At 41.5% G+C, this 23615-nt stretch overlaps 1 long non-coding RNA gene across 3 annotated transcripts; it reads right to left on the reverse strand.

Annotated features, from left to right (window-relative positions):
* Positions 1 to 9207: 9207 nt before the first annotated feature.
* LOC140625672 (uncharacterized) lies at positions 9208 to 22982 on the reverse strand. Of its 3 annotated transcripts, none has more exons than XR_012025005.1 (4): positions 22849 to 22982; positions 14309 to 14459; positions 10002 to 10097; positions 9208 to 9422 (listed from the first exon to the last, which is right to left on the reverse strand). It is a non-coding gene; the product is annotated as an uncharacterized lncRNA (long non-coding RNA). The 3 variants fall into 3 exon arrangements; XR_012025006.1 differs by lacking the exon at positions 22849 to 22982 and adding an exon at positions 21389 to 21574; XR_012025004.1 differs by lacking the exon at positions 22849 to 22982 and adding an exon at positions 16194 to 16431.
* Positions 22983 to 23615: the final 633 nt, after the last annotated feature.

A 23615-nucleotide genomic window follows, 5' to 3' on the forward strand; every position in this document is an offset into this window, starting at 1 on the left:
AATTTATTTTGTTTTTCTCTTGAAAATGTTTAAACCTATGTATGGAACACCACTATACCCCTCAAATAAGGAGTTAAAAGTCTTGCAAAGCTCATGTTCTCTCACATGTGTGTGCGTACACATGTGTACCTACACCACACTCTTTACAACACTTCACTCCTAAGTATTTCAACACGTGTTTCCAAAGAGCAAAAACATTTTTTATACAACTCCATCGCCATTACGACAGCTAGGAAAATCAACATTAATTCAGTAATATCTTGTGATATTCATATTTTCCAAGCTGGTTTTTCATCTTTGATTGAGGGTCCATTCAAAATCCATGTATTGCATCTGGCCATATGTCTAATTTCCATCAACCTAGTTAATCCTTACCATTTCCTTCTGTTCTCCATTATATTGAACTCTGTAGAGAGTCCAGGCCTGTGGTACTATAATAAGTTCCACATTTTAGATTTGTTTGTTTCCCCATCATGACATTCATCTTAAACATTCTGGATAAGGACACCACATAGGAGATGGTGTATATCTTGGGTAATGCTAAGCTTGACTCTTTGATTAAGTTAGTAGCTGCCAATTTGTTCCTTTGGAAAGGCACATTTTCTCCTTTCTATCTAAAAAGCAGTCTGTGTAGTGATACCTTAGAGCCAGTAAATATATTTCACTCAGTTTTTTTGACCATTGATTGATCATCCTTGCCTGCATGAATGGTTACATTGAGGAGTTACAAAATAGTGATTTTGTGATTCCATCTTTCCTTCTGTATTTGTCAGCAGGCATTCTTCCACAAAGGAAGAAATTTCCATCATGCTCATTCTTTCTTTCTCTTCTTCTCTTTCTCCCACTTTTGCTCTCTTCCTCTCCTTCCAACTTTATTGAGGCATAGCTTTCCATACCATAAATTGCACATATTTGAAGGATATACTTTGGTGACTTTTGACATGTGCATACCCTGATGAAACCATCACCACACTAAGATTTTCACCATCCCCAAAAGTTTTCTCATTTTCCAGCTCCAGGTAACCACTGCTCTGCTTCCTGTCTTCTGTCCCTACGGATTAGTTTGCATTTTCCAAAGTTATACACAAATGGAATCATGCTCTAGACACTGATTATTCTTTTGCCTGGCTTCTTTTATTTAGCATAATGATTTTGAGATTCATCATTATTCCTTTTTATTGCTGGGTAGTATTCTCTTGTGTGAATGTGCCACAGTTCATCTGTTCATCTGTGGATGAGCATTTGGGTTATTTCCAGTTTGGAGCTATTGCAGATAAAGCTGTTGAGGGTATTTTTAAAAAATATTTTATTTATCTATTCATGAGAGACACACACACAGAGGCAGAGACTCAGACAGAGGGAAAAGCAAGCTCCCTGCAGGGAACCCGATGCAGGATTCCATCCCTGGATCTAGGATCACACCCAGAGCCGAAGGCAGATACCCAACCTGAGCCACCCAGGTGTTCCTGTTGAGAGTATTTTATACAAGCCTTTGTCTCAGCGTAAGTTGCTATTTCTCTTGGGAAAATACCTTGGAATGGAATGACTAGGTCATACGGTAGGTGTATGTTTACACTATTAAAAATCTGCAAACTCTGGCTGGCTCAGTTGGTTGAGTGTCCAGCTCTTGGTTTCAGCTCATGATCTCGCAATCATGGAATCGAGTCCCATGTCAGGGTCTGTGCTCAGTGAGGAGTCTGCTTCAGATTCTCCATCTCCCTCTGCCCCTCTCCCCCCTCCTCTCTAAAATAAATAAATAAAAACTTTCCGATATGGATGTACCTTCTTACATCACCAGTAGTGGTGTATACAAGATCCAACTGCCCCACACTGCGTAACACGTGGTATGGTCAGTCCTCTTCATTATGGATGGGTGTGTGCTGGTATCTAATGGAGATTTTAACTTGAGTTTCCCTGCTGAGGCTTGGTGTTGAGTATCTTCCCATGTGATTATTGCCCATACGTATGCCTTCTTTTGTGAAGTCGCCATTCAAATCTTTCACCTTTTTTCCCCACACTGCTTCTCTTCTATCAGATTTTAAAGTTTTCATTTTTATATTCTGGATATAGGTCCTTTGTGTCATACCTAGATACTGTAAATATTTTCTCCCAGTCCGGCCTTATTTTGTTTGCTCTTTCAAAAAGCAAAAGTTTTTTTTTTTTAATTTTTATAAAGCCCAGTTTATCAGTTTTTTTTTCTTTTACAGGTTATGTCTCTATGTCCTTTAGTATATAAGAAATATTTGTCTGACCTAAGGTTACGAAGATTTTTCTCATATATTTTCTCTCAAGAGGTTTTTTTGTTTTGTTTTGTTTTGTTTTAGGTTATGTATTTAGATATATGGTTCATTTAAAATTTATTTTCATGTATGGTGAGAAGTAACGGGTTAGTATTCATTTTTCTCATAGGGACATTCAGTTATTACAGTATCATTTCTTTAAAAGACTTCCTTTTTCCTGTTGAATTTCCTTTACATTTGTGTTGGAAATCAACTGAATTTATATTTGTGTCTCTATTCCTGGGCTCTATCTGTCCTATTGATCTATATGCTTACCATTTTGCCAATACCAAACTATCTTGGTTATTGAAGGTTTATTGTAACTCTTGAAATTAGGTGCTATAAGTCTTCCAACTTTGTTCATTTTATTTTTTTTATTTTTTTATTTATTTTTTATTGGTGTTCAATTTACTAACATACAGAATAACCCCCAGTTATTAAAATGAACTTTGTTCATTTTAAACATTTCTTTTATTACCCTAGGCCCTTTGTATTTTCATATACAATTTAAAATCAGATTACCAATTTCTGCAAAATAGCCTGCTGGGATTTTTTTTTAAGATTTTATTTATTTATTCATGATAGACACAGAGAGAGAGAGAGAGAGAGAGAGGCAGAGACACAGGCAGAGGGAGAAGCAGCCTCCATGCAGGGAGCCTGATGTGGGACTCGATCCCTGGTCTCCAGGATCGTGCCCTGGGCCAAAGGCAGGCACTAAACCGCTGCACTACCTAGGGATCCCCATTCTGCTGGGATTTTAATTGAGATTCTGTGGACTCTGGAGATCTATTTGGGTAGAATTGCAATATTAACAATATTGAGCCTTATGGTACATGAACATGGTAACCCTTCCTATTTGCATGTTAGTCTTTTTAAATTTCTTCCAGCTTTTTCATATTATTCCTATATATTTCAGGTTCTTTGGTGCTGCTGTAAATGAAACTATTTAAAATTTTTATCTTCCACTGGTTTGCTACAATCGACTTTTGCATATTAACCTTATGACTTGAGACTTTGTTAAATTCACTTATTAGTTCTAGGAGTTGTTTTGTAGATTTCATGGAGTTTTCTTTGCAAACAGTCATATTATGTGCAAACAGGGACAGTTTTACCTCCTCCTTTCCTATCTTGATGCCTTTTTAAAGTGTTTATTATCTTATTGCAATGGCTAAGACATTCAGTACAAGGTTGAATAGAAGTAAGGAAACTGAGGTCTTTGTCTTGCCCAAACTTAAGGTCAATTTAGTCTTTAATTCATCATTAAGTTGGATGTTAGCTGTATGTTTTTTGTAGCTGCCCTTTATGAAATGGAGAAAGTTCCATAGTTTCCTGAGTTTTAAACACTTTCTCAGAATTTACCAGCCAGTATTCTTTTACAAAGAAAAATATTCCCTTTCCCTATACTTCTTCCTCAACCGCTCCTTTTCCAAAAAGAAAAAAAAAAAAAAAAAAAAAGACTATTAAATTGTAAATTATTTTGTTCCATTTGTTGTAATCCATCCTCATCTCTCTGATGCTCAAATTATCCCAATTTTGGCTGCTGGGAATCTTTTCATGTCACTTCCTATGTCCTTTTAATAGATCCTACTACTGGGATCCCTGGGTGGCGCAGCGGTTTGGCGCCTGCCTTTGGCCCAGGGCGTGATCCTGGAGACCCGGGATCGAATCCCACGTCGGGCTCCCGGTGCATGGAGCCTGCTTCTCCCTCTGCCTGTGTCTCTGCCTCTCTCTCTCTCTCTCTCTCTCTCTCTGTGACTATCATAAATTAAAAAAAAAAATTTAAAAAAAAATAGATCCTACTACTCTTTAAGCCCTTCCTTGCTAAATGGTATAATAAATGTGTCAGGTTCACCTTGTGCTTTCCTTGCGCCAGACACTTTCTTGAGCAACTGTAACTTCTTTTAGTGAGAATGATACTTAGAAACCAAGAGGTGGGTGGCTAAGCATATTCATTGTTACCTTAGATGCCATTGCTTCTAGATACTTTCAGAAGACAGAGCTAATACACACACACACACACAAACACACACACGCACACAGTTTATATTAATAACTCCAAATAAAATCCAACAGTACATGGTTCTTTACCTTCCCTTATCCCATGTTTGATTCTCCCTCCTACCACAAAACATGTTTTCCCCAAACATAGTATCTTTACTCTATCCTAAATATTATATTTTTACTGGGTTATTGCATCCCACATGACAAATATGTTTGTGCATGGAAATAGTGAAAAGCACCCTAGTGAATACTTAGGTTCCAGACATAGTCTTCCTTGTCCCCATTATATAGAAGGGAAAAAAGCCATATTTTCCTTTGCTAATTCAAACCATTTATCCAGCAGTAGAGTGACTCTCTCTCCTTTGAGACCTGAAAGGCCCCAGATGGCCAATGGAAAGTCTCAGCTTCTAACTTAACCATTTTTCATGGTGAAAGTATTACTACCTTGGGCATTATGATCTCAATTCCATTGAGCCTAATGATGCATGGATAGAAAGTGAAAAGTCTTAAGTAGGTTATTTATAGCACTCTACAGTGCTTTCTGCTCGTGCTCTTGGACAACATCCTAGCCTTGCAAAATGCTGTCCCCATTTGGTTTCGTAAATGACCCTTTAGCGGGCTATTTCGTCATTCTCCTAAGCTTGTAGGTAATGAGCCATGAGGTAAGGCCTTTGAAATCTGAGACCATGCGCCCACCGACACTCTCTTCACTGAAAAATATTTTTTTCTGATTGGAGAGTATATTGAGTGTAATGCCACGACAACAAATAGGATTTTCTTTATGTCCATGGATGATGATGCTGGCACCAACTTTACGGGCAAAGAAGATAAATCTGTGTCTATTCTTATGAAAATAAACCACTGCCCTTCAGTGATGTAACATATCTAACACAGTGAACCTGCCATCAGGGAGGAGGCTGCAATCCCCAGGGAATCCTGCCATTTGGGGATTGCATGTTGCTTTTTCCTGTTGACAGGTGTCTTTCGGCAATAGAGGTAGCCAGAGCATCTTTGGTGAGGAAGAGGTATGTTGTCACACCCACGAATGATGTCCATCTTGCCACAGAGGTAACGATTTTTCATGGGTTCATTGAGCAAGCACCAAGGTAGCTGAAGAAATAAGCCGAATGATCACAAGATGGGTCTTCTAATCCACTTGATTGTTGAGTACCTCCTTTCCAGTGGATGCCCTCTAGTGGGCAGCTCTCTTCATGCTTGAGTACAGAAGAGCCATCCACATTCCCCTTTCCCAAAACTCTTAGTTATCAATCTTCCAATCTTATCTTTCCAAGTCCCTGATCAGTCAGCCAACCTATTAGTAACTACCCATAAATTAGTGTAGAGTCATACCTCAAGCCATCTTTCTTTCCATACAGAGAGCAATCAGATATATTTCCAGTTATCCTGCCCACTGAGGGGATTTTCCTTCACCATGGTTTTTGAGGGCATTCTTGAGTGATTGCATTGCCAGTCCGTTTCTAGCCAGCGCCAGTATACTGTATACTGTATACTGTGCAGACTTGTTCTAAAGTTGGGCCTGTTAACTGTTAAATTCTGTTAACTGATCATTAAAGAAATAAAATAAAAAAACCACTCCACGAGGTTGTAGCCATGGGTCAAGGGTATGGTGGCAAAGGAGAAGGACTAGATACCATGGGAGCTGAGGCCACCTGTTCATGTAATTTATTTGTGCATTCCGGACCCACCACTTCCATTTAACATGCCACACACGTCCAATTTTATGATTCAATGAAGCAGACAATACCCAGCTAATGGTGGATGTTTCAGATCACATAGTGACTTGGTGTCTCTGGCTCAGGCACTCAGTTTCTACCAGAGCGTGCTAGCAAGCCAATAACTGCTTTTGTCATTATTAGCAAAAAACAACCTTACTCCAAATTCTTAGGAGTCAATACCATGATTCTCTCATTGAGTCTTACTCGAGTTTCCATAAGCATCTCCAGCTACCAGACACTAATTACCACTGGAGCTGCTAGGGCATAAGATCCAAGCAGTGGGGAAACTTGCACTGTGGTCTGGATCTGTTTTAGAGTTTCTCGCTCTGGGACTTACTCAGAACTGATAGCTTTATAAATTATTTGGGAATAGATCTATTGATACATTTAGTTGCCCTGCATTTTTTTTTAAAGATTTTATTTTTTTAAAGTAATCTCTACACCCAGAGTGGGGCTCAAACTTACAACCCTTAAGCCAAGGCTTGCACACTCTATTGACTGGGCCAGCCAGGCTCCCCAAACCCAGTGCTACACTTAAATATGTCTGCTTCCAACACCTAAAGAGGTCCATCACATAGTATGCCTCTTTCTGCATAGTAGGCAGTGTGAGATACAGCAATTTGACTCACTTTATAAGAGGATATCCTGACATTTTCTAGGTCAATGACCTTTTTTATTTTTTAACTGGTTTTGTGTGTCCTGGAGTTTCGTGGGGTTTATCTCTGATCTTCAGGCATGTATATGCTTTATTAAGACATTTAAGGTATGCAATATTTCCTGTTTACCAGATCTAATTAGCATAATATCACCATTGTGGTGGCCAAAGTAATGCTCTGTGGAATATCAAAATGCTCAAGATCCCTTCATACTAGATGAGGACAGAGAGCAAAACTCTGAGAAAAAACAGTGAAAGTGCACTGCTGATCCTACCACAAGAATGCAAACTGCTTCTGATCATCCTTATTGATGGGAATAGAACAGAAAACCTCTGCTAGGTCCACGCTGCATACCAGATATCAGGAGATCCATCTCCTTTCTCTAGTAAATACATCAGGGCAGCAACTTAGAGTTACCAGATCATTAAGTTTCATTCTCAAAGACCCACTTAACTTTTTCACCAGCCAAACATGAACATTAAAGGCAGATGGGAGACCCCTTGGTGGCTCAGTGGTTGAGCATCTGCTTTCAGCTCAAGGTGTGATCCCAGAGTTCTGGGATGGAGTCCTGCATCAGGTTCCCTGAGGAGCCTGCTTCTCCTTCTGCCTAAGTCTCTGCCTCTGCCTCTCTCTCTCTCTCTCTGTAACTCTCATGAATTAATAAATAAAATCTTAAAAAAAAAAAAGCAGCCGGTCTAGGAATCACACCCCCTGCATTTAAAAGTCCTCAGTGGGAGAAATGTATCTCAAATTCCCTTATGGAAGGGCAGTTCTGAGCACTTCTTTTTGGCCTATTGCACCCTAATAGCTTTCAATCCATAGATTACATAACCAATGTGGAGATTTTATTATTTACTAAGCATGTCTAAGTTCCACCACACATTCAGGGGTTTGAGAAATCACTACCAATTGGGTTCTTTATTTCACTGGACCCACCATGAGCAAGCCTGAGTCAAAATCCCTTCTATCACCTCACATCCATAAGTCTCCAATCTTAACAGTGAGCTCTGGAGGCATTTTCAAATCCAGGAATTAGAATCAGCTCAAAGCCAGTATCGAAGAACACCTAGAAATTCTGCATATTTACCTTTCACCATGCACGGTCACCCTGGTAAATGGGTACCAGCTTCTCAGGAAAAGATTTGCAGAAATAGTCATGGAATGTATGTTGTAACAACATCGAAGTCCCTTTGCCACAGGGACTCAACTTGCTCCTCAATCAAGAGACTCCAAGACTTTTTGAACTAAGCTATGTCTGAGAATTAGGAAAGAGGCTATGTAACCCCACTAAGGTATCTTGAATCATGTTGCCCAGATCTAGAATAGTTCCATGTATATATTCCAGTTAGCACCATTGCAGATTGACTCTCCATTCTGTTTCTTCGTAAGCCTGATGAATTTCCAATCATAGAGATCCATGTGAGTAAAAATATAATTTGCCCTCTACCCCAGTTTGTCCAGCATGTCTCTGATGGCTGAGCACTACCACCAGATCTCTCCTATGCCGGAATCTGTCATTTCTACCGTCATTTCTTTCCAGTTCCACTACATCATCTACTACTATGATCTCTGGCCCATGTCAGATTACCACACTTTTTCAATAATTCTTGTGCTTTCCTGAGCAATGCAGTTATTATATTTTGATGAAGGGGATATCCCCTAGGACCTCCAGGGGGATAGTTAAGCAGTGGCTGAGCTAATGGTGAGTCCATTCCAACCTTCTCATCTTCTGAGCCTTTAGACCCTTTTCTCCACATTATTGGTTACAGGTTTTTGCTATTTGAATATGATCAATGAATCAGAACTTGTTCTAAATGCATAATCTCAGGCCTAGCCTGAACCTACAGAATCAGAGTCTACATTTTCACAAAATTGCCCAGTGGTTTTCTGCATATTGAACTTTGAAAAACCCTGCTATGCACTATTACTGAGTCCTGGCTTCAATTATGTGACTCTTCTAGGTGTTTGAGTCAACATATTAAATCTAGAATACCGGGGGTGCCTGGGTAGCTCAGCGGCGGTTGAGCATCTACCTTTGGTTTGGGGCTCGATCCCAGGGTCCCGGGATTGAGTCCCACGTCGGGCCCCCTGCAGGGAGCCTGCTTCTCCCTCTGCCTGTGTCTCTGCCTCTCTCTCCCTGTGTCTCTCATGAATACAATCTTTAAAAAAATAATAATAAATACATAAATAAATCTAGAATACCAGGTGAGTGCTCCAGTATCAATAAATGCTGCCTAATTTTCTATTCTATATTCCTGTATCTCACACCTTCAGAACCCATTCCCATACATTCTGCCTATAAAGGAACACTTTAAAATATGCCCTGGCAGAGAAAGAGAACCTGAGACAGAGCCGCCCCTGTGGTATGCTGGGCCCTGGGCAGAGACAGTAGGGCTCTTTTCTATATAAATGATTTAATTGTAAAAATGTTCTGCAAAGTTCAAGGACACATGTGAGCCAAAGTGATTTACGATATATGCACAACTCTTTCGAACTTGTACTTTTTGACACAAATATGTCTCTTTGAGTCTGCCATTTTCTAGAACCATTTATCTCATGCTCCTGACATCATTACTCATGATGTTGCATCATCCATCGTGCTGCTCATGCACACTGGCTTCCAGGGACTCTCTCAAAAGTGGTTATTGTGTTTTACTCACAATGACTGTTGGTCAAATTGATCCAGAGTATGCAGAATGAGAATGATAATTTGATTTCTGGTCATGTTAAACATTCCATTCAAGGCTGACCTGGGAAAGCAAATTGATACCACATCAGTCAGGAGCAACAGAGGGTGTGGATTAAGACATGGGTAGCAGTCTTGAAAGCCTTCAGAGGATATAAGCATGGCCACTCCCAGAGAATTGCCTGGCACATGGCACAGAGCCTGTGAAGAGGGTGGTGGCCACCCAGTGAGCCAGCAGTGAAGCGTACACAGGATAAAGGACACCTGCTGTTGTCCCCACTGCCTTTGGGTACTAGTGATTAGAGTCAGTACCACTGGCAAAACACATTTAGGCAAGAGTAGTATAATGAGTCTACATAAAAGGCATAAGCCCAAAGGTCAACAACAGTCCAGTAGCCTGGAGTTCTGAACTCATCTCCCTGATATGAGTCACCCCAAATCAGCATATCAGCACCATTCTGTTCTTTTGGCCCAATTCTAAGTGGGTTACAGGGTCAAAATATGCCTCAAAGGTGATAAATAGGGCCTGGGGCCCACGCAGGTCCCAGCCCAAGCTCAGAGCTCCTGCTCAGATTGCACCCTTGATTCCAGCTGGTCCCAGGCACTGGAAGAGGACTTGGAAAATTTTGAGTAAGACACTTACCTTTAAGGGCCCTTGTAGGACCCAATATGGCCTGGAGCACCTTGCCTGGACAGCACTACCAACCACGGAAGGAAGAGTTCCAGCCAGTTCCAGCCCCTGAAGGAAGAGTTAGAAAATTATGATTCAATTAACCCAAAATCATGCAGAACCATGTGCAGGCTATGGTGTCCCACCTGTTCAGTACTACTGGTCCTACCTGTCCCACGTACCAGACAGGGGTCGAGATAATTTTAAGGAAGGCATTCCAGAACATGTCTCTACTCCATCCCCCAGCCCCCACACACCTTATAGTGCAGGGCCCAGAACAGGGGTCCTACTTGTCTGGATCTCAGGGCAGTACTGGTTTGGGGAATAAATACTCTGTCCTCTCTTTTGAGCTATCTTACCACCCTCTACCCTTACAGTGACTGAACCCAACCTGAAGCCAAAAAGCAAGTGACTTAAGTAATAAACGTCAGCCTCCTGGGACAAGAAGCAATGAGCAGAAAGGTGGAAGTAGTCCAGAGAGGCAAACTGAAAATATCTAGCACATGGATGGACAATTATTTTTTATTCATCCCTTTAGTCCATTGTCTTTTCATTTCTATTACTGCTAATAAATTGATTTCAGTTGAATTGTTCCTTTGTAGATATGCTGGATCATTTTCTCAGCTCTATATTCTGGCTCACTAATTCTCTGACTATTTAATCTGTTGCTTAAATAGTCCATTTGAGTTTTTCATTTCAGTAACTTATTTTCATTTACAGAAATTCTATTTTTTACCTTTCTTTTAAAAATAGTGTTTTTTTGTAGTTTCTATTCTTCCTTTTAATTCTAAATATTTGATTTTTTAAAAATAGAAAGCAGTTCTTAGGTGACGTTTGTTTTTTTTTTTTTTTAATTTGTTTCCTGGCTCTTATTCATGACGAATGACTTTCTTGCATGTTTCACCATTTTTAATTGTGAGTTCATTTTTAGTGGGGTTGTACTTTCTATGCAAAGTCTGTATGACCTGAGTTATGGAGGTATTCCCTCCAGAGTGGTCCTGCATTTGCTTTGCCAAATGGGTTAGAGCTATTATTGGCCAAGCTCCAAATTTTATGTTAATTTCTCAGGCTTGGAATTCCTGAACCACATGATTCAATAACACTTAGATGCCAGTCCTGAGCAGGGTGGAGGCTTGGCCTTTAATTTCTCATAAAAGGCATGTTCCTTCCGCTCAGCATTCTTGAGAGTTATAAGTTCTTGTCACCTTCATAGATGGCCTTCTTTCATTGTATGATTATAAAAACCTAAGCTTTATTCCTGGTCTGAAACTATACTAATCTTTTGGATTCCCTTACCATTCTCTACCTAGCCCTCATCCTCTACCCAATCCCAACCCCTGCTATTGCGATGTCAGCTTCTAGCTCATATGACTGACTTTCATGTCCCATTGGATTTTCTGTTTGCCGGTCTCTTTTTGTTTGTGGCACCTAAAATGTTTCTTGTTTTTCCTCTGGAGCTCAGCTCTATTTTAGAGTTTTTAGTTATATGTTATCTACCATTTCTAGAAATCTGTAGTGGGGAGGTGTCTTGTTGTCTCAGCCCACAGGTTTCCAGAATCAGAAGTCCTCACTGTCTTTCTATTTCACATAAATTTAATTTGACTCATCTAAGTTCATCAAGAATTGATTGAGAATCTAAAACATGTTAATTCACTGCTAGACATTAGAGATAAAGAACTAAATAAGACTTAGTCGCTGCTTTTAGGAAATTTGCCATCAAGTGGGAACTACAAGCATCTTTAAAAATTATAATACAATGTGGTAAGTACATTCCATTTTACAGAATAAGTGGTGGAGAGGATAGATTGAAGGATACATGGCATGAGGCCAGAGACCAAATGAGTGATTCTTTGACTACGAGATTATGGGAATCTGGACTACTGTTTTCATGTAGGAATTCCTTCCTGACATTTCTTGAAGAATTTTATGTTTATCCAAATCCTAACAATAATAATAATCAGAAAAATGAGAGAAAGTATAATTTGCCTGTGAGAATTAGAGCTTAACTATTAACATTAGAGGCATTAATGGCTCAAAGAAACCCATTCAACATCAAGTCAAAATCAAGAGCAGGAACCATGGAGCCACAGAGTCAAATATTGAAGCTGACATTCCAGAAACTGGAGCAGAAGCATGTAAGAGGGAAGCAGTCACAATATAATCAGTTGGTCTTGCTTATGGTTGTTGACATGCTATAGGTGTGTTTCTGTGGCTCTGTCTTCTGATAATGATGTCATTCTTGCAAATAAAATAAATATTAATAAGTTTAGACACATAGTATACTTCATACAAATTCTCAGTGGTGTGCTAAGAAATTAACAAGTTTTTGGAAGCAAAATAAGTCCCGAATGGGCAATTTGGGCATGCAATCCCATGGGGCACTGTTGAGCTTGTTAGAAGAGCTAAATGCTGTGTTGTTTGAATATTACCAAGCTCTTATTAGCATTTCTCATGTGTAAATATTCATCAGAAGCTATAGGTCTTTGCAAGTATTTTGACAAAAGAAATAAACAGAGAAAAACAGACTAATGTTATAGAATGCTCTAAAATAGGAGACCAGAAGCTAATCTAAAATTTGAATTTAGAAAAGCAATATCTATAAATGGCAAAACAAAAACCAAGCCAAGCAGACAAAATATTTTCATTGGTAAAAAGAGAAAATGAGCTTATTCGAAGCAACATGTTCACTAACACCCAATCCAAAGATGTTTTTAACACGTCTTCAACCAACCAATTCAACTAACCTCAACACAAGATAAAAGACATTTTTTGACACCTGGAATCTTTGTCCTAAAACAAAGTTAGATTACTGATCAAGGAGATTCATGCTTGTGTGATTTATAATTTTATTTTAAGAATAATTTTAATATATTAAATATTTGCAATTCTATCTTTCCATTTTTAAAATGATTCTAAAATCAATGATTTAAAATTATTACTCATAGCTAAAATTAACAACATAGGAAACAACAGTTGTGGAGAAAGGGGAACCATCTTACATTGTTGGTGGGAATGCAAACTGGTGCAGCCACTCTGGAAGTCAGTATGGAGGTTCCACAAAAACTTAAAATAGAACTACCCTATGACGCAGCAATTGCACTACTGGGTATTTACCCAAAGCATAAAAGCATACTGATTCGAAGGGATAGATGCACCCCAATGTTTATAGCAGTGTTATCAACAATAGCCAAACTATAGAAAGAGCCCAAATGTCCATCGATTGATGAATGGATCTTCATAAAAGAGGTGATGTATCTACATACAATGGAATATTACTTGGCCAACAAAAAGAATGGAATCTTGCCATTTGCAATGACATGGATGGAGCTAAAGAGTATTATGCTAAGTGAAATAAATCAGAGAGAGACAAATACCATATGCTTTCATTCCTATGTGGAATTTAAGAAACAAAACAGGTGAACATAGGTGAAAAAAAAGAGAGAGAGGCAAACCATAAAACTGATTTTTAACTGTAGAAAACAAACTGATGGTCACCAGAGGGGAGGTGGGAGATGGTGGGAGGATGGGCAAAGTAGATGATGGGGAGTGAAGACGGCACTTGTGATGAGCACTGGGTGTTGTATGGAAGTGATGAATCATTATATTGTACACCTGCAACTAGTTTACACTGTGTGTTAACTAGCTGGAATTTAAATAACTTTAAAAAACATAAAATCATTACTCAGCATTTCTTTGGGGTTAATATTCCCTTCTAATTTTATCTTCTCATTATTTTATCTTCTAGTCATCATCAAGTGTCTACATTAAGCAGAGGTTGTTTTTCATGTTATTGAATTATGTAATTTGATTGCAATATTTTGGCTCATAATAGTAATAACCAAGCATTTATTATTATATCTTGTTCTTCTTTACAGAAAACCTTTCAAATGCTTATTCTAACCCTATGACAGAAAAACTACACATTGTTTATCATGGTGGCCAATCTTTATTATTTAAAAATACTTAAGGGGGTATGAAAACTATAGACTAACATGATTTCAGAAATTCAGATTTCTTGTGTCTGCACCACAAAAATCATCATGCCAGACATTTGGAAACGCTGGCCTGTGCTAAGGCAGCCGTCGTGAAAGTGGAGAGGAAAGATACCGAAGAGTTGGAATCATCAGGCTTTAGTGGCTGAGCCGATGTGAGGAATTGGGGAGAAAGGAATCTAGAATATCTTCCCAGTGTCTGGTTTTGTCGACTTGGTTGATGCGGATTTGAGAAAGAAAAGCACAATGGGGAATCGAGATTGTTGGAGTGTAGAAAGTCTAAGGAACCTGAGTCATTAGTCTGGGGATGTCCTCTGGTGTCTGGAACTCAGCAGAGAGGTTTGTTCTGGAGATGGAGACTTGAGACAGCCGTGAACAGAAGGGAGAATCGTGGGCAAGTCAGTATTTGTTTCCGACTGTTCGGACTCGTTTAGAACACCTAAAATATAATAGAAGAGGTGGGTGTTTGGGAGCAATATGCGATAATTATTTTACAGCTTTCCCAACCTTATGCATCATCTTAGTCATTTTGGCAAACAAAATACGACAGCTGGTCATGGCTTTTAGCCCCTAGAACTTTCAGAGTTGCAGATTTATATACTTCCAAAAGTAAAACAGAAGTGCCTTTCGGTTTTACTTTAAAAGGAAACTAAAATTGTAGGGAGGGGGAAGAAATCCTATTTAACCCTTCCTTTTCCTTTAACTACAACAACGTTTACACAAATGTGGAGGAAAAAACATGAAAATACATTAAAGCACCTAGGAAATAATACAGTATCAAAGAAGAGATGAAGAGAGCCCAGAGGAACCACTGGCATATGAATATGGAACAGTAATTGTGTGTGCAACAAGTACCTCGTGCTAATTTTTTTTTTCAGTTGAACGTCTGTGACTGTGTTCTGATTTGTATGCTATGGAGCCTAGAGCTAAAAGCCAAAGCTCCAGAGCTAGACACATTGAAGCTTGGATCTTGACTCCTCTGCTTCCAAGCTGTGTGACCTTAGGTAAGCTGCGTGACCTCTCTGAGCTTCAGTCTCCCTATGTGTGAAATGAGTCATCCTCAACTTCTTCCATCCCCTAAGCCCTCCGCCGGTCATGTACTAAACATTTCTTGCATCTGTGACCTTCTCTCCAGCTCCACTGCCCATGGCCAGGTCCAGGCTAGGGAAAGTTTCATTGGCCTCCTAGTTTGGTGTCTCTGCCTTCAGTCTTGGTCTCTTGAAATCCATTCTGGATCCTGTAGCCAGAGTGATTGCTTGGAATACTAAGCCTGATCCTGGGGATGCCTGGGTGGCTCAGCGGTTTAGAGCCTCCCTTCAGCCCAGGGTGTGATCCTGGGGTCCTGGGATTGAGTCCCACGTCGGGCTCCCTGCATGGAGCCTGCTTCCCCCACTGCCTGTGTCTCTGCCTCTCTCTCTGTCTGTCTCTGTCTCTCACAGATAAATAAATAAATAAATAAATAAATAAATAAATAAATAAATAAATAAATCTTTAAAAAAAATAAAAAACATAAACCTGATAATGTCACTTGATGATTTGAAAGTCTGCATTATCTCCCCATTGCTCGTAGGGCTTCCCACCCGCCTCCCTCCTGCCCCCACAATGGGGCACTTATCAAAACCCTCCCTGAACTCCCTCTGGCCTCTGGGTCTTTGCACAGGTTGAACATGACCCCCGTCTCCTCCACTCCATGCACTTTGACCACCTCCCTTTTATCCATCCAGCCTCAGCTTGGAGACCGCTCAGGGAGTCTCTCTTCTCCCGCCCTCCAATTTTGAGATGTAGTTCCCTTCACAGGCATTCCCATAACACAGTATACTTCTCTCCATCCTGTTTTCTCATCGTGTATTAAATTACTTAATAATTACTTAACTATAGCGGTCTGCAGTTTATCAGGAAAATGGAAGCTACTCTGTGTATTATGAGTATTAAGAGTTTTATGATAAAAAAAAAATTTCCACAACCATCAGGGAAGCAAAGATCAGGGAGCTATTGGTAATGTCACCTGGGAAACTCCAAAAAATCTATTAGGGGCTCCCACCAACTATTTAAGCCGGTAGCACAGTATAGACCATTCTCAAAAAAGTCCATCTGAAAGCTGTTTACATTTCTCTGTGCATCTGTTCACGTCTGCCTCTGAGGAATAAAGATCTCAGTCTTCCCCCTTCCTCACCTAAGAGCCTCTCCCTGGAAGATCTCTCTTGGAACCATGTAGAGAAGATTCTGGGAAATGGAGCTACCAGCTTCTCTTCTCCAAGGCAGGAAGACATCAGAATGGGATGACAGTGATGTTCAAGGTCACAACACATGGTTCAGCACACTCGTCCTCTGGAAACAGTTCACTACAGTCACGTTAACGACATCGATGATATTGAACTTAATGGATATTTTGTTTGTTCACGGGGCACCCTTGCCCCAGTTCCTGTAAAATCACAAAAACTCAGTGGGAGTGCACATTCACTATGGTCCATACAATGAGTATTATGGCTGAGGCTGAGTTGTTTGTGTACTTTTCTATGACTGTTAAGTGGATAGATGAGTCACATCCTTGTGTCCTGCACATAACCCATTAAAACCAACAGGCCTCTACAGACCTGGGAAAAAAACAGGGCTGTCTTGCACTCCTAGAATTCATTCCTGGCAAAGGTGCTACAAGTCAAAATGATGTAAGCTGAATCAGATTTTCCAGTAGAAACTAAGCCACATGCATTGCCAACCACCAAATGACCAACTTTTTATAGCAAATAATCACAAGTGCAACAACAAACTAAATACAAATTATGTATCTGTACACGAGTCAGTACAACACTTCATGAAATGCATAGACACCAACCAGGGCAACACAGAAGCCAATCGCTGTAGCATAGTAACGTTAAACCTTTAATATCTTTTTAATGATTTCTGTTATATTTGCCACAATGACTAGAAAGTGAAATTGCATTTTTCTAGGGAATCTTACACTGTCGTAAGAATCTTTAAATAGAGGGGCGCCCGGGTGGCTCAGCAGTTGAGTGTCATCTGCCTTTGGCTCGGGTCGTGATCCCGGGGTCCTGGGATCGAGTCCCACTTCGGGCTCCCCACATGCAGCCTGCTTCTCCCTCTGCCTGTGTCTCTCCCTCTCTCTCTCTCTCTCTGTGTGTGTGTGTGTGTGTGTGTGTCTCATGGATAAATAAATACAATCTTTTTTAAAAAAAATCTTTAAATAGAACTTTGAGTTGCTAGTGCACAAATAAAATTGACCATTTCAAATTTGAATTCTGTGTTTTGTTTTCTGAGCTGCCGCCCTGTAAGCACTAGCTTCTCCCTCACACCCAATCTTATGCTAGGCATGCTTTCTTTAAAAACTTGGCTTTTAGGACACACAACCTAACCTTGCACTGAAATTTCCACCACTTTCTCTCCTATCCTATCATTTCACAGCTTCAAGAACTTTCCTTACCTGGCCTGGAATTATAGCTAGACTCATTAATAGGCATCATTAGGCTGGTCCTGAGTCCAGAACTCATTCTTTTGCAGCTACAGTTGAATAGAAGCCTCTAGGGGAGAAATGTACTTTCCATTAAGAGAAGGGGGGAGCTCTAAGAGACTAAGTAGTTAGAATATGTTTGAGTTAAAGAGCTTCTTCCTTCCTACCTAAGCATGCTGCAACACAGAGATCCAAATTCATGGTAGTCTCCCAAGGTGGCTGCCTTGGTTGAAGCACTTCTGAATCGTGAATTGTCTATAGAAGTGGTGTAATCAAGGTGATTACTCCCACTCTGTGTGCACAGGGCGATTTTCATTGGTCTGTAGCCTTTCTTTTCTTCTTCTTTCTCTCTCCCTCCCCGCCAGCCCCCACTTTCTCTGCTGGAGTCCAGTCTTTCCTCCTACTCTGCTGCCTTCATGCTGGAGCCAAAAAGGAAGGGTCTGGGCGCCCTCAGGGTGGGGGGTGGTGGTGCCAGGGACAGGGATGGTGGAGGCCGAGACGGAGCACAGCAGGAAGGCAGGTCCCAAACCCAAGCCACAGAATGACAGCACTGCACTTTGCGTTCCCAAAGTCACTGACGAGGCGAGTTTTATAGAGTCTCCAGTAACTTCCAGGTTCTCGTCTGTGAAATGAGTGGGCTACAGTAGTGAGCCCTTCTTCCCACTCTGACATGCTTCGGCTATGTGATGTGTATTGTCTGCCTGCTGAGAGAACACAGTGGCATGATTTACTACGCCATGAAAATATGTGCCACAGGCCAGTGTGAACATAGATGGAGAGAGCAAACATCCATTTGAGTTCTAACACCATAGGTAGAAGGTGAAGATACTGGGTCGGGTTGGGCACATCTTGGGAAGGGGTCGGGCAGGAGGTGGGATTTCCAGAGACAACTGAATAATGAGAGAAAACAAATCAACTTAAAAGCTTCTAATTCAGGGGATCATGTACTTTAAAGCTCTAGAAAATGTTGGTCCTCCTTAGATGAGCTGGCTCACTCTGCCTTCAACATCTTCCTTGCACCATCTCTTGTCCTCCCAGGGTCATGTCACATCGACCCCATTGACTTCCTGGAATTCTCTCCAGTGTGGAAACCTCCTAACTGGAAAGTCCTGACTGCCAGGACATAGTGGTTTTTCCTGCAGAAAGCACTTCCCCGTATCTAAAACTCAAAGCCCTTACCCCATCCTGAGTACATCAGCCCCGACCTGGGACCAGGATGTCATTGGTGTCAGTATTGGACTCATTGCTCCTGAAGGCTTTGTTTCCCCATTGTGAGTCTGTGCTGCTTAATTTAGACCATAAACTCTTAGAAGGAAGAGTTTATTTCATCCGATTTGGCTCTGAATTTGTGCACATTACAGGTTCTCTTTGGATTAACTGTTGAATGAAAAAGATGTTCTCGGGCTTAATAAAGGTTGATCGCAGCTCATATCATCCTTCAGAATTGTGGCTGTGAGATGATCACTGCAGGCCTCCCTGCTCTAACCCTCTGTAAATGTGAGAGTGACCAAGTCCCATGGACAGGGATTGGAGCCCTGGTGCCAGTGTTGTGGTCCAGGCTGTCTTAGGTGGTCCCATATTTGAGCTATTCTCCTCTCCTTTGTATTCCTCGTTCCAAGAGAGGAAGTATCTGGCTGTGTTTGTGTGGGTCTTTCTCCCTAGATTTGGTTGACCTCTGGAGTTTCTTCAGGAAGGGATGAGCCAAATCACCTTTCTTGTCAGACAGGCTGAGATTCCTTGAGATGCTTATGAGTAGCAGAGAGGCCAATACGAGTCCCTATTTTGCAACTGGGAAACGTGAGATCAGGGAAGCATGAAAGAACTCATTCTGGGATTATAGTAAATAGATGGGAGAGATGAAAATAGGCCCCGTAACCCAATCTGCTGAGGATGGATGGTGGATAGCTAGATAGAACCAGCAACAAGAGACCTGAGTCATCTGGGCCAACCTCTTCCTTTTATAGGATCTTGAAACTCAGAGAGGAGTAGTGACTTGCTCTCTTTGCTAGTGAAAGTCTCCATGTTTGGATTCCATCTGATCTTTGTGTTTTACTACAGGTATATAGTCAGTCTAATTCCAAAGCAACAGCACTCCTTCTAGGGTCCCAAGGAGCCAAGGAATGTGGGCAGGGCCAGTATTACCTACCCCACACCCATCTGCATCAACCCTGTCCAAAGTCCCAACAAGTTAGGTCAGCAAATAAATAAATAAATAAATAAATAAATAAATAAATTTCAGCTAAATAAATAATCATAAGGTATGTATTTTAAATTACCAGGCCAGGAAGGTCACGGAATAATCTAGAAGAAAGAAACTAAGCAGAAACAAATGCTATACAACTGGAATAATTGGCTAAATATAAGAAAGAAAAAATAAATTCCAGATTTTATGTTCGCATAAACCAAAGAGTATCTCACTGGTGTAAACAAAGTATATATTTTTTTCTCTAATTGTGCTTTTATGTTTGTTTCCTTTCTGGTGATCACTTCCAGCCAGCTGATCACGTGGTTCATGAAAGCCCAGGTTTAGGACAGATTCCCCAGCCTCCGCTTCCAAAGTTGGTGCCCCTATGACCCTCTTCTATAGAAAGTCTGGAGTTGCCACCGAGAGGAAAACATGTGGCCCACCGTGGTGTTCCAGGGAAGTGGGCGAGGGCTGTGCTCGTTTAGCCAGACTGTCTGAGAAACAGTCATAAAAACTCCAGATGTTTGTGCCATCAGGGCCAGGCTATCAAAATCAGAGGGACTCTCCATGCTCGTGTCATCAAACGATATAACCCCACTAGTGATGGGAGCCCCCCGAAGCTGGTTGACGGCGAGCAGGAGCTATTATGAAATTCCCCCAGTGACCTCAAGATTCCTGCCTTGAAGAACACAGCACCCGACTTGGCTCTGCATCCAACTTTCCTAATGGCATCTGTACAGAAGAAGCTTTTTCTCGGTCCTGCCTCTTAATAGGGCACGTTGCCCATTGGAAATTTCCTCCAGGGTCCTAGGTGGTGAGAGGCTCAGGGTCAGCTCACAGTGTGTGGAAGCGCTTTAGAACCTCCACGTACAGTGTTCGCTGTCCTTGGGACGGAGGAGTGCTCTGTGAATCAAGGCCTTCTCAGTTGTCAGCCCTGTGTCAGTGTTTGCTGAGGCCTGAAGTCAAAGGCAAGTCGGAACAGTGTGGAGACTTTGGCAAAGGGCTTGTTCCCCCATCTCTAGCTCCCCATTCGAATGAAACAATTCTAGGGTGAGGTTGGCCCTAGGAATTATTTCTCTGACTCATATTCCCTTTGCGCTTTTCACACACTCAGAATGTAACAACTCTGAGTACCTCATAGCCCTGGGCAGAGAGAGGCCTGGGTTGGGGCAAAGCCCTACTGGGGCCCACTCCCAAGGCTGAGAAGACAAATAGGGAGGTGTCTCTCCACGCCGATTTCTTTCATCACCCCAAGCTATTTGGGGACACCATTGCCACACACTTAGTGAAGAAGCCACAAACTGGTTCTAGCTCTCAAAGGTGGGGACAGGCCTACCGAAGACTTTTCTTTTGGACACTTACACATCTTTAATGGACATGTTAAAATAATTTTATATTTCCTCTCATTGCTAAAACTCTGAAGGAACATCCTCCCTTCTGTAGTCAAAGTAATAATTTGTCATCATGCAAGGAAATGTTTTTGTTATCACATTCATAAGTAGAAGCCAAAGCTGATAGAGAATTGGGCCAGGCAAGGAGGGACACGGGTTGCCTTGGTGTCTGCCCTTGTTGCCGGAAAGAGGGGCAAGGGGACCCTTCATCCTCAGAGATTTGGGCCAACACGAGAGATACAGATCCTGGCCCAGAAAAGCAGCTGGACTCTGGGGGCATCTTGTCTCATGTTTCCTCTTAGATCATCTGATTCAGGACACATTACCTCTCTTGGCACAGAGGGTAAAAGACGATGTCGACAAAATTCCCATTTTCAGGCAGCCCACATTCAGTGGGGGAGGCGGGCACAGAACAGCTTCCGTATGCGGGGTAAGCGCGGAGGCAGGCTTACTCAGGGGCTGCTGGGCTTCCTTTCCAAAGGACAAGGGCTGTAGCCCATCAGGCACACGGGCATATGTGCACGCAAGTGGACACCACACAGCACTCCCTTGCAACATCAACTCTGTGCTGCTAAATGTCCCCATTGTGACTGGAAAGGCAAGAATAATGCAGGTGGAGCAAGTTAAGTTCTGGCAGGACTGAGAAAGAGAGTTTGCACAAAAGCCACCTGTGTTCTGCCACTTTCTTGGAGATGTTCCCACTCCCCAAATTTCACAAGCCCTGGCTCAGTCCGAAACAAAAAAGTGAGTGTACAAATCCTGTAAAATGCACAGCTCACGCCTCCAGGTGGCAGCCGTCTTGTTCTCTCACACTCCCTGGAGCACAGAGACAACAGGTTGTCAGCTCTCTAGGGCTCAGGATTCCCAGATTCTCGGCCCCGCTCCTTGACTGCTCTTCTGTGACCTTCATAAGCTTCTGCCTTATTAGACCTTAAAGTTCCTTTGAATAAAATGTAGAAATGGGAGTTTATTGGAAAGTGAACGTGGAGTGCATGAAGGTGATGATGCCAGGTGGCATTCATTCATTACCTTGCTCGTTATGTCTGCATTTCACAATTATATTTGGGTGTGTATTCTGTGGTAACATGTTGGTGCAAAAGTCATGGGCGTGCAGAAGACAAAGATGAATAAAATGTGCCTGCCCTTCGAGGCGTTTGCCCTCAGCGTGAGAGACCTAAAGTTAATCAATTAGCAACAGTTCAAGGACGAATGATATGAGTACTTGAATAAAATATACCAGTAGAATTTCTAGCAACAGGCTTGCCTACCCTGACTTGGGCACTCCCTCTTATTTCCTCTATGCATGGAAATGCTAGCTAAACAAACGAAGAGAAAGAACTCAAACCCAGAGAAAGGGGAAAGTAGGAGCTGCTGTCATAATGGCCCAAGAGGTTCTTCAGGCCTGCATTTAGGCTCGAGGGACTGTGGACCAGTTTTTCATGTTTACACTCGTATTGATTAACTGGTCTTGAGCATGCATACATTTGGAAACTACAATTGAATCCCCCCCCCCACACACACACACACACCATAAAGGCCTCAGTGACCCAAAGGGCTTCCCAGTCCCTGGAAAGGGAACTAGGGAAATTTCATCCATCAACCTTGGAAGTAGCAAGGAACTTTGTCATCCCGTGGAGGCTTCCTGGAGTTCAAACAAACAAACAGTCATCCATGAAAAGGCAAAACTCCAGGCTTGTGCCGTGACAGGTGTGAGATCTAGATGTGTGCTATATATACATACAGATGGAAACCCCAAACCTAGATATTAGCATAACATAAAACATACTTTCAGGGCACCAGGGTGTCTCAGTCATTTAGGCATCCAACTCTTGATGTCAGTTCAGGTCATGATCTCAGGGTCCTGGGATCAAGCCCAACATCCGGCTCTGTGCTGGGCGTGGAGCCTGCTTGGTATGCTCTCCTTCCCTCCCCCTCTGCACCCCACCCTCACCCATGCGCATGCTCATGCTCTCTGTCTCTAAACAAACAAAAACTACATTCTACACCATTGAAATCCCTGTGGCTCCAGTAGAAGTAATTAAAAAGCCACTTTGTAGAAGCACTGAAGCCAGATTAGACAGGATTCCCCCAGGGGGAAAAAAAAGCTATGCTAATGATAAGTTCATAATCAAAATTTATAAAGCACATGAAGAAACAAACAACCATGGGGTGAGGGAGTGTATATGGGTGTTGACTCAAGAACTGGAATAATTACACAGCTTGAAAAAGATGACGATATATGGTTATTTAAACTGATGAGATAGATCAATGAAGAAATGGAGGCTATAATCACAGCAGAAAACAGTTTGGAAACATAAAGATAAATTCAATAAAGAACTACATGATACTTTTACAAGTGAAAAATACGGTCCCTGAAAACTAAAAAAAAAAAAACTCAATGGACAGGTTAAAAAGTAGATTTGTTTGGTACAATCACATAGGAAAGACTGTGCCATTATCTTGAAAGCTGAGCATTCCCATATTTTATGTCTCAGTAATTCCATTTCTTGGAACATAAGCAGGAGAAATGCAAGAGATGTGAACGGTGATGTT

The sequence above is a fragment of the Canis lupus genome, chromosome 3 (genome assembly GCF_048164855.1).
Source record: "Canis lupus baileyi chromosome 3, mCanLup2.hap1, whole genome shotgun sequence".
NCBI classification, from domain to species: Eukaryota; Metazoa; Chordata; class Mammalia; order Carnivora; family Canidae; genus Canis; species Canis lupus.